A 12,232-nucleotide genomic window follows, 5' to 3' on the forward strand; every position below is an offset into this window, starting at 1 on the left:
AGAAAACAATCATATCATTGGTATTATGTACATGGGTGTGCATTATAGTGACATATCACACAGGTAGTTGGCTGTAGAGCTATGATTGCAGAACAAGTAGTGACAAGATGCACTCAGAACAACATGCTGCATGAAGGGTAGGGACAGGTTCTTCCATAAGGGCTAGACCACAAGAGGATTGCAGGATTGTTTGACTGGCTGTGATGAACAGATGGATGATAACTGCTGAATTCTGGCCAGATGTTACAGAATGTCACCATAAATTTTCATGAACAGATTACTCATGGGTGGATTGAGATCTTGAATTACCATATGTCATTTATCACTGCCACCAAACCACAGACAATAGAGTTGTATGATGTAGGGCCAGAGTCAATTGGGGCATTTTACAGTGCTCAGCTAAGAGTCTCCCTTCTGTTCATGGTGGTAAGAACAATGCTAGTGCGTCCATATATGATCCACTGAAAGGCCACAAGAAGCAGCAGTTCCCAAGATCCATATCTCTCCAGTACCTCGAATCATAGTGTAGGTATTGGATGCGAGAACAGGCTCGATTTAGTAATCGTTGAAGAGCAGTTGAATGGTGAACCCTACTGTCATACCATTCATGACCAGGGTACAAAATGGCATATTCCAGCAGGGTAATGCAAGATCTCATACTGCAATTCACAACACAAATGCCTGAGGAACATAAGGATCCTTGACTGCCTTCCCAGTCACATGACATGTCACTAATAGAGTAGGTCTGGGATATGATAGGAAGACAAACCCCCACAATAACCTCCAGCCAGCATGCTTGTCATGTGAATATGGGAACCATAGGTTTAGGAAGGCCATACTCAATTTCCCTAGCGCCAAGCGAATAGTTCCCAAAAGGATAGACATACTGTATAGTTTGCCATTCAGGATCATACAGCCTTACATCATGCAGCCTGAGTATGGAAATAGACTTGTTTGTGAAAGAGAAGTATCCACATGGAGAGTGCAATGACATCTGGATCAATCCTGTCAATACAGTGACCACCATTGTGGCTTTCCTTGACAGAATGGCACACAGAGCTGATCTGACAGTGATAGGCCCGACGACAACACTCGACACAAGAGTGGAATCATACTGTTTTTTCAGAAAGTACCATTTCTGCATACTGTAACACAATGGATGTATCCCTGTGCAGAGGCTCTGTGGTGAATGAATGTTGCCAGATTGTATTCTTCATAGTCATACTCGCCCAGTGCCTGGTTTGATGGTATAGTTTGTCACTGGCTACACAACATGATCATCTCTGGTTTGCACAGCCAGTAATTTGAATAGCACCCACTGCAATGCTGACATGCTAAGGCCAGTGGCTGTGCCCTATCTTCTAGTTCTCCATCTTCATCTTTCAACAAGATAACAAAAGCCTGCACATTGCTTGTGCTGTCCTGACGTACCTTGATAAAAAGGGGTTCGACAGTTGCCCTGGCCAACACATTCTCCACATCTCACCTGTTGAAAACATCAGGTCACAGGTTGCTGAGAAGTTGGCCTACCACAACCTGTCAGCTGCTATGATTGATGAACAATGGCATAGAGGTGAAGCAGAGTGGAGTGACCAACTTGATTCACAGCCAGTTAGGGTTATTGTTGCTGTCAGAGATGACAGTTCCGTGTGCTAAATTTTAGACTCTATGAACCCCCAAATGACCTACAAAAGTTAGTCAAGTATGCTTCCCACTATATGATCGTGGTTTAATAAGTCCAGTAAAGGAGGTAGAAAAAAATGTTTGTTACATAAACAACTCACCTTACTTCTCGACAGTTTACTTTGAGGAATACAAGCTTGGTTCCGCAATCCTCCAGTTTTTCATCCTATTGGAAAAATGGGCTCTGTCAAACTATGTGGAATACTCATTGACTGCAACTATCACTTCCTCATTTGATGCAAGTTTCTTCCCAAAAAGCCAAAGTTTCAAATTATGGAACAAGAAAAAGACACTTGGGGATAAATCTGGTGAATAGGGTGGATGAGGAACCAATTCAGAGGCCAAAATTCATGCACATTTGCCAGTGTTATGACTCCTGTGTGGGATGGTGCATTATCCTGGTGAAAGAGCACTTTTGTGCATGCAAACCTTGGTCCTTTTTCAGCCAATGAAAGTTTCAGAAGATCTAACAATGAAGCACAATAGTATCCAGTTATGGTTCTGCTTTTTTCCAAGAAATCTATGAGAATTATTAACTGGAATCCCAGAAAGCTGTGGCTATTACCTTACCAGCTGATATAATGATCTTTGTCTTTTCTGGTGCACTTCCACCAGCCTATGTCCTTTGTTTCAACCTCCATTTGACTCTGGTGCATAACAATGGATCCAGCTTTCATCAACAATCACAAATTGGCATAAAAAGTCTTCCAGATTGTGATTAAATATCATCAGACATTGTGCTTAAATGTGCAGGATGTGCTTTGGGTTGATGGTGAGCAATCATGGCACCCACCTTGAACACAGATTCTTCATGGCCAGTTCTCTCAGTCAAGATTCACTCACTTGAGCAGTCTCACAAATTTTTATTTGGCAGTCTTGCATTATCATATCACAGATTTTGTCAATAACTTCCTTTGTGGTGATCTCAATTAGATGGTCCGAGCATGCTTTGTCTTCAATGTTTGTCTCATCATGTTTAAATTCATTAACCCAAAAGTAAATGGTTTTCAATAATGGTGCAGAGTCCGGAACATCATCCATTCTGTTTTGATTTGTGTGGCACTCCAACCCTCCAAATGAAAATGTGTAATTACAGCATGAAACTCTGTTTTCTCCATTTTCAGTTGCAGTACCCACACTGACCAAGTCAGGTGGCTGTCAACAATGAATTTAACACTGTACACTGTTGAAATTCTTTACATAACCATTGGGATAACCAAGCTTATCAACCATGAAAGCATAAAAAATTACCATTCTTTCATGGAAATTTATCAGACTTATCAAACTACCCTTATACTCTATACCTACAATAAGTAAAATTTTGTTATTTCTGTCCTTACTGATTTTGCAATTTTAGTCGCCAGCAATGTAGTTTTTTACTGTATGTTCTCCCATAGATCTCAATAATTCTGACAGAATTTTTCAATATAAGGTGCCTGGGAGGTCTTCTGGTGATCAGTCATATTCTTATTGGAGTATCACAACTAACGCATCATCTTCCAGTTTGTCTTCCCTTTCTATAATACTGTCTTCAAGTTTCTCTCTTTTGTATTGACCTTCTACATATTCCTTCCAGCTTCACCATTTCCTTCTCTGCTTAAAGATGGCTTGCTCTCTGTCTTCTTGGCATTTATACAGCAGTTTTTTCAAAGGTTTCTTTCATATTGCTATACACAACATCTAGTTTCCGAGTCCTCCAAGCTTAAACAGTTTTTTTGTTTCTCCTCTACCCATTCCTGATTTACCATTTTGCACTTTCTCGTAATTTTATTTTTAGAGGTCTGTATTCCCTTTTGCCTACCTTGCTTGATGCTTCATGCTTTCTCTTCTCATCATTCATCAATTAGATTCAATATCTCACATGTTGACCAACAATTTCTACTGTGCAGTCTCTTTTTCCTGTTTCTTCTCTGATACCTTCATTATTTTATCTCTCACAGCTACCATTTCATCTTCTATTCCATTCCTTTCAACTGCTTCAGTCAACTATTGCCTGCTCAACAACCTCTGGTTCTTCCAACTTATCCATGTCCCCCCCCTTTGATTTTATACCTTTACGTAATACATACAACTTTAATTTTCAGTTGATACACAATAAATTATGGTTAGAGTCCACATTTGTTCCTAGGAATATCCTGCATTTTAAATTATGATTTCTAAATCAACAGAATTTTGCAGGGAATGCAATTTAATAACTGCTAGCACTTGGTTTAGGAATTATGAAATAAGGTTGTATACATGGAAGACACCAGAAGATTTCAAATACATTCCATAATGGTAAGACAGAGATACCACAACAGATTTTAAATGGCAAGAAATATCCTGGGGTAGATGTGGAGTCTGACAAAAATTTATGGTTATGAACTGTGGATTAAAACTCAAGAAATCATAGAAAGGTAAGAATTTAAGGAGATACGCCTAGATAAATTGATAGAAGAGATTATTAAGAGCTTCAAAGGTAACATTGGGCAACAAATGACTAAGCAGAGGAAATGTATGTAAGGTCAGCAGAGGATCAAATAGACAAAATTATTTATAGAAGAATACAAAAACTGGTAGAAGCTGATCATGTTGGAGATCAGATTTGGCTAAGCATAAATGTTGGGACACATAAGGCAATACTGATCCTATGATGGAGACAGGCAAACCTACACTTGTTGCATTTGTAAATTTAGAGAAGTCCTTGTTGTTTGGAAGACACTCTTTGAAATTTTGAAAGTAGCATGGATAAAATGCAGAGAACAAAAAATTATTTACAACTTGTTCAGAAACCAGACTGCATTTATAAGAGTCGAAGAATTTGAAAGGGAAGCTGTAGTCAAGAAGTTAAAATTGTTTCAGCATGACTACCCCACTGTGAAGAAGCCAGTTTTACAAGGATATTGTTCCTGGTGGAAAATTTCACTTGGTGTTCATGCAATGGTTCTGGTATGTAGGAGATATGTCAAATGTCATTCCTAGGTATTTTGGAGGGTAACATTGTTCCAGTTTGACCCTTGACTAAACCACATTTAATTTCTGAGAGGCACCCCATTTCTCTAATTGCGGCCTCTTCCTTTATAATGCAGTCCCAATATGTAGATGTATGAGTCAACACTTTTTCATTATCGAAATGTATTTTATGTCCATTTTCTAGGCAATGCTCTGCTATGGCTGACTTGTCAAGCTCCCTTTGTTTTATATGGCACTTGTGCTCAGTACAATGCTCCACAACTGTGCAAATTGTTTGTTTGATATACATGCTGCCACATTCACAGGGTACACCATACACGCCAGACACTCGAAGAGCACTGTTGTCTTTAACAGGGCACAACATATCTCTTATCTTGGGGGTGGGCCAGAACACTGGTCTTAGGACATGTTTCTGCAGCAGACGTCCTAACTTGCTGCTAGTTGCTCCACAGTATGGCAGGAATGTAGTCCGTTTGGCCTCTTCTACTGATTCACCAGGTGTCTTTTTTCGGTGGCCCTTGAAAGCGTTTGCAATGTGTCTTTTGCTGTATCCATTTTTCCCGAAAACATGTTTTAAGTCCTGCCATTCAGACTGTAGGTGGTCATCATCAGAGATAATCTTGGCTCTATGAACCAACGTGTTTAGGACCGCTTTCTTGTGTACAGGTTGGTGGAAACTATTGGCGTTCAAGTACTGATCAGTGTGTGTAGGTTTCCGGTAAACCGAATGACCTCCTGCCTTCTGCTCAACCAAAACATCCAAGAATGGTAGCTTGCCATGCTTCTCCATCACAACAGTAAATTTAATGTTGGGATGGACACTATTCATGTGACTGACGAACTGCCGTGGTGTATCTTCACCAGCGTTGTATAATCTATGCACTGAACAAGCAGAGAAATTTGGAAAGGGAACTGAAGGTCAGGGAGAATCAATGAAACTTTGAAGCTTGCCAGTGACATTGCAATTCCTTAAGACAGGCAGTTGAAGTAGAACTGAATGGAATGATAGATAGATATCCAGCGATCACAGGCCCTGCGGACCACGTGCTGCTTCCACAAACTGCCTCCGTTCCTTCCTGTTTTGTGCCACATTCCTCCAGGTGTCTTCAATCCCCAGGTCTGCTAGGTCCTCCACTAGGTCGCCCATCCAGAGCTGCCTTGGTCATCCAATGGGGCGTTTGGGGTATGGTTTCCCGTTTAGTGCCATCTTCGCCTGTCTTCCATCTGGCATATGAGCTGCACAGCCCACCTATTGAATTCCTTTGCTCTTTATCTTCTGTAGGATAGTTGGTTGTTGCATCAGAAGATAGATTTCCTCGTTTTTTTCTCCTCCCCATTATCTAAAACTGGTCCCCATATTTTCCTCATTACTCTTCTTTCAAATATTAATAGTTTTTCCTTTTCTTACATAGTCATGCTCCATGTTTCTGAACCATACATTGCTGTTGGGCATATCACTGTGTTGTAGATTTCCATCTTAGTGTCCACTGAAATCGATTTAGAACCAAGCATCTCTCTGAGGGAATGATTGTATTTCATTCCCACTGGTATTCTTTTCTTTATGTCCGTTTTTATGTTGTCCATTGAATGGAACATTAAATGAACATCAAGAATAGTAAAACAGTAGTAATGAAATGTATGAATTAAATCAGTTTATGCTAGCAGATTAGGAAACAAGACACTAAAAGGAGTTTAGCTGTTTGGGCAGCAAAATAACTGATGATAACTATTGTAGAGATGATATAAAATGTAGATTTAGCGAGAAAACCATTTCTGAAAAAGTGAAATTTGTTAACAATGAATATTAATTTAAATGTTATGAAGTATTTTCTGAAGTTATTTGTCTGGGGACAACATTTTACAGAATTGTAACATGGACATTAAACAGTGCAGAAAAGAAGAGAATGTAAGCTTTTGAGATGTAGTGATGAAGAAGAATGCTGAAACTGGATCGATCTTCGTGTCAAGGCAATGAAGATTTCTAAGGGCAAAACATGCCAAAGACAGCATTATTGAGGAATGATATTTGTGACATAAATGCTCAAAACAATACAAGATGTCTGCATAATCCTCATTTACAACCACTCCCTGAGACAAACAGAAGAAACAAAGGAACACTATCAAACAACAGCTCACCATCATAGAGCTATCTCAATGTTTGATTGTTGTGAATAAAATTCAGTGCAAAAGCTTCTTTGAGTGTCTGCAATGCATGACCCCAACATAAAATTTGAATGAAGTGAAGGATAACTCATTTGATCATATCTCTCCCTTCAAATTTCTCTTGACTCACATTGCTTGACATTAACTTATTCTGGTGGTGTTCACTTTTTTGGAGATTTTTACCCAGCCCAATGGCTGGTACAAGTTTGAGCAACTTGTATTTGACAGTGAATGCAGATATACAATGTTTCAGATTGCAGCTGTGTTATGATAGACTTATGTCAAAAAAGTTCCAGGTTTATTTGTGCGCTTTTTCCTCATTCAGACATAACAATCAATGGGAACCATTTTTTGAGGCCTTTCCACAAGTTGTAAATAATATTGTCAAGCCACAGATGCACTTCATGTAACAATCATGCAGGTGGTCTGATATTACACCATACCTTAGGAACAAGTTAGAACTTCACATAGTTCATTATTACAGTTTTTAACTTGAACAGCATAACTATCTCATTTTCATAATGCTGCATTTGACAATCGTTTCATTAAAATTTCATTAAGTTTACTCATTACATGAAATGGCTCCAATCCTGTTCAATATATATCCAGTCCTCTAACCCAGCAGAGCCACATGTGAAAGCACCCACGTGATTTACCAACTGACGTGCCCACACTGTGTAGCCTTCTATGTGGGAATGACCAGCAACAAACTGTCCATTCACATAAACAGACACAGGCAGACAGTGTTTGTTGGTAATGAGGATCACCTTGTGGCTAAACATGCCTTGGTGCACGGCCAGCACATCTTGGCACAGTGTTACACCGTCTGGGTTATCTGGATACTTCCCACTGACACCAACCTATCAGAACTCGGGAGATGGGAATTTGCCCTTCAATATATTCTCTATTCCCGTTACCCACCAGGCCTCAACCTCCACTAATTTCAAGTTGCCGCCCCTCGTATATCACTTGTCATTCAACAACATCTTTGCCCCTGTACTTCCGCCTCGACTGACATCTCTGCCCAACCTCTTTGCCTTTACATTTGTCTGCCTGTGTCTGGATATGTGCAGATGGATATGTGTGTGTGTGTGTGTGTGTGTGTGTGTGTGTGTGTGTGAGTGTATACCTGTCCTTTTTTCCCCCTAAGGTAAGTCTTTCCACTCCCGGGATTGGAATGACTCCTTACCCTCTCCCTTAAAATCCACATCCTTTTGTCTTTCCATCTCCTTCCCTCTTTCCTGATGAAGCAACCTTGGGTTGCGAAAGCTTGAAATTTGTGTGTGTGTTTGTGTGTTTTTTATTGTGTCTATCTACCAGTGCTTTCTCATTTGGTAAGTCACAGCATCTTTGTTTTTTATATATATTTTTCCCACATGGAATGTTTCTTTCTATTATATATGATCAACCTATGGCCCTCAATACAGGGAGTTCGTGTATGATGATGTTGTTGAATCTGTGGAAAACACCCTTGTAGGACTGTTACAATACAACAGTCCAAATTGGCTTAAACTAATTAGAGAAACGGGGAGCCTCTCACAAATTAAATGTGGTTTAGTCAAGGGTCAAACTGGGACAATGGTACCCTCCAAAATCCCTAGGAATGACATTTGACATATCTCCTACATACCAGAACCATTGCATGAACACCAAGTGTAATTTTCCACCAGGAACAATATCCTTGTAAAACTGGTTTGTTCACAGTGGGGTAGTCACACTGAAACAATTTTAACTTCTGCAAAAGCACTGCATAGCTGTAGGGTACACTTGTCCTGTTTTTTATAACTCAACTCACACCAAACACATGGATATAGCCCTCAGTGACACAAGCAGCCTTATAACGGGCTGTTTAAAATAAATTATTGTGTGGCTTTATCAGCTGGAAGATCATGTCCGCTTCATGTTTGAAGATAAACTGCTGTAAACAACAAAAGCAATCAAATGAAGCAGGAGGTAACTCATCCCCTATGCTGAGATGAAACGCGTATGCCAAGAACAAAATCTAGGAAGAGCTTTCTCAGAACATCAGACAAACTCACAAACATTGCTGAAATAGCCAGGCTGCAGTTGTGGAAAGCTAAGGATCCTCTTCCCCCTGGTTATAAAAAAGTATCTGAAACTTTACCACCTGTCAATGGCAAGGGATGGCTGGCATGGAAGTTCTTGGATTGATTGGGATCAGGAGTGGACAGATCCAGGGTTAATATGGCACGATAAGGCTACAACAAAGGTGACAATGTCAAGTTTGACTGTGGAGAAGATCAAACAGTTAAACATTTGCTTCAGAGTTAACTGTGGCCAAACTCCTGCACAGTTGATGACTTTCATCAGGCCTTGGAGAATGCACTGGAACTGGCCAAGTTTTGGTCAAGCGTTTGTTTTTAACATTTGGTAACTGTGTAAATGTATATGTTTTTTATGATGATGTTGCTAATAATAGTAATAATAACAATAACAGAAAATAAATAAAATAATTATGGAGTGTAGCTGTAGCAAGTAAAACTATTCCAACTTATTACATTTCAAGATGTCAGTCACTAAGCCTTTAGTTATACTGTGGACTAGTCTATAAATCTATTGTATTTACATTCAATTTGTCAGCTACAAAAGCAGCTTATACAGAAGACTATCGACAAGTCAGTTTATATGTCTAAAGGTGAAAGTGATTTCAGTACATGCATATTATAATTATAAATAATACACTTCACACATTTAAATATTTATAAAACACTTTATATATGTAAACATTCTTCAACAGAGTAAATGGTCTCTGTGTTAATTATAGTAAAAGAAGCTTTACTCAGTTTCACACAATCACTAAAGATGAAGAAATAAGAAAAAAATCTAGGTGACCTGCAGACAGCTATGGTGGATATTCCAAAATACCTGGGCTTACATACTGATAGTGAACTAGTCAAACCACATCCTGGATCTGTACAAAAGACTGTTCAGCAACTTATGATTATGCACTGTCTGCTCTTTTAGAAATGTGGAAACTATTAAATCAAATTATCATGGTTATTTTCATGGCATTATGACACATGGAATCATCTTTCAGGGAAATCACCCACTGGCTAAAAAAGTGCTACTTGCACTGAATGGAGTCATAAGAAACATGAGCTGAATCACATGCAGAAATCTGATCAAGTTACTTGAAATCTTCATCCACTGCACAATATTCAGAGGTTGGACAAAAAGAGAAAACACCATGAGAAATGCATGCCTGAACATAAATGCAGATGATAGCCAAACCAGCAAGTTGCACTGTTGTATTTGACCATGAACAGCACCTACGCATTGTCTTAAATGCATTGTATAGATCAGCCGTGTTCAGAACAGTGGCCTGTGTAGTTATGAATGCATTATGCTGGAGCTAAGTGAATTCGTATATGGGCAAAACATTTGCACTACTATGGTGAGTACTTCTATAAACAAGGCAGCCAAAGTGTATAGCATTTCAAGAGGCACCATATCAAAGCTTTATAGCACAAATATGGAAAGCACAAAAATGTCATTCACAAAGCCTCAATGTTGATGTAAATATGTAATAAGTGACTATCACTGAAGAGGAATGTGATGAAAAATAAAAGGGCAACAGTTGCAAAAGTCACTGCAGAACTGAATGTAGCACTCACAAACCCTGCCAACCAAAATAATACAAAATGGGCTCTGTAAACAGGGAATTTCCAGGTGGCTGGAATTCCAAAACCACTCATCGGTGATGCCAATGCCCATACGAGGGAAACATTGTCCAGAACCCTGCCCATCAAAACAATACAGAATGGGCTCCATAAGCAAGGAATTTAAAGGTGGCCGGAATTCCAAAATCACTCATCAGTGATGCCAATGCCCATACGAGGAAAACATAGTCCAGAAGCGATACATCCTGGACTATGGATGGGATGTGAAGAAAAGACTCTTTCCTTCTCATCCTGACAAGTACGTCTCCCCTGACATAGAGTTCTGGGTGACTCTTCTGAACTCCACCCCTTTTCCCAAACCTCACCAGTCCTTTTCCTTCACCTGTCTTTATTCACCTTCAACCTTTCTGCCAGAAGAAGGAGCCACAGGCTCCAAAAGCTAGCAAATGGTAATACCTTTTTTATATGTGTGTTCTACAAAAATTACTTTGGCCATTTGAGCCATTATGTTTGTTAGATTCCAGGATTTGACAGTACAAATTTGTTGCCACAATTTTTCTGAACCACATAATACTGTGCACTATTCAAATTACCCTATAATTAAAACTCTGCACAAATTAGCAAAATTTCAAACATAACAACTTTACACATAAATAGGTAATTCACCATGGAGGCATACAGCATGCTAATCAGACAGTGCTGTGAACTTTTATACTTTTCTAACCAGCTGTATTTTAATTAGAGAACATCATTATTAGAATCTATAGGTCATCTATATTATTAAATTTTCAACCTGCTGTTTTATAAAGTATAATGTAATTATCAAGATTACAAAACAGCCACAAGCCAGCCTATATAAGCTAACCCCCCCCCTCCCCCCCCCCCCCCCCCAAATCCAGTCCGTGTACAGTTTTCACTGCACTAACATCTCTGCATCACTCAGTTATTAATCAACATGTGGTCATTTATCTTTGTGAAATTCTTTGCCAAAAATCATGATATGAGTAAACTTCATATTCATACACTTGCTGGTTTGCATACTGCGCTCTTGTGTATTCGATATTTGTGAATAAAATTGTGTTCAATAAGTTAATGCTTACTGATACTACTATTCGCATATCTTTGGCGAGGGGTGAAAAAATACCAAACTTGTGACCCCGCACTCATTTTCATTTCTCTGCACTTTATTCTGATGTCTGTTTATTGTGTGGTGCATGTACGCTACAAACAATGAACCGTTCACTGTACAATGTACCAAATCCTGTGTTTTCTCCTCACGTCTTGGCTCCAGATTGTGAAGCTAAAACATTCCTGCTGACACACACCATAGTTAAAATGGACCAGGAACATTTACTTCCACATGTGACACACATGAGCTTCCTAATCTACCTGGGTTCACAATGGTGGGAACAATATACATCAACTCCAGTGTCTACTCAAGCTCATGCTGACCTTATCATTCCACAAGCTGCACAGTCCCATGAACACACATGTTTTGGATCTGATATCACTGCACAGTGTGTGAATGTGCAACTTAGCCAATGACTCCTCCCTAACTGAACCCTGCTATGCTCCAGGCACAAATGACAACATTTCTCTCCCTCCCCCATGAATCATGGACCTTGCCGTTGGTGGGGAGGCTTGCGTGCCTCAGCGATACAGATGGCCGTACCGTAGGTGCAACCACAACGGAGGGGTATCTGTTGAGAGGCCAGACAAACATGTGGTTCCTGAAGGGGGGCAGCAGCCTTTTCAGTAGTTGCAGGGGCAACAGTCTGGATGATTGACTGACC

At 39.6% G+C, this 12,232-nt stretch overlaps 1 protein-coding gene across 1 annotated transcript in view; it reads right to left on the reverse strand.

Moving 5' to 3' along the window:
- The window catches only part of LOC126199241 (uncharacterized), a 197,822-nt gene that overhangs the window by 74,408 nt on the left and 111,182 nt on the right, over nt 1–12,232 (reverse strand). The window lies entirely within an intron of this gene.

The sequence above is a fragment of the Schistocerca nitens genome, chromosome 8 (assembly GCF_023898315.1).
Source record: "Schistocerca nitens isolate TAMUIC-IGC-003100 chromosome 8, iqSchNite1.1, whole genome shotgun sequence".
NCBI lineage: Eukaryota > Metazoa > Arthropoda > Insecta > Orthoptera > Acrididae > Schistocerca > Schistocerca nitens.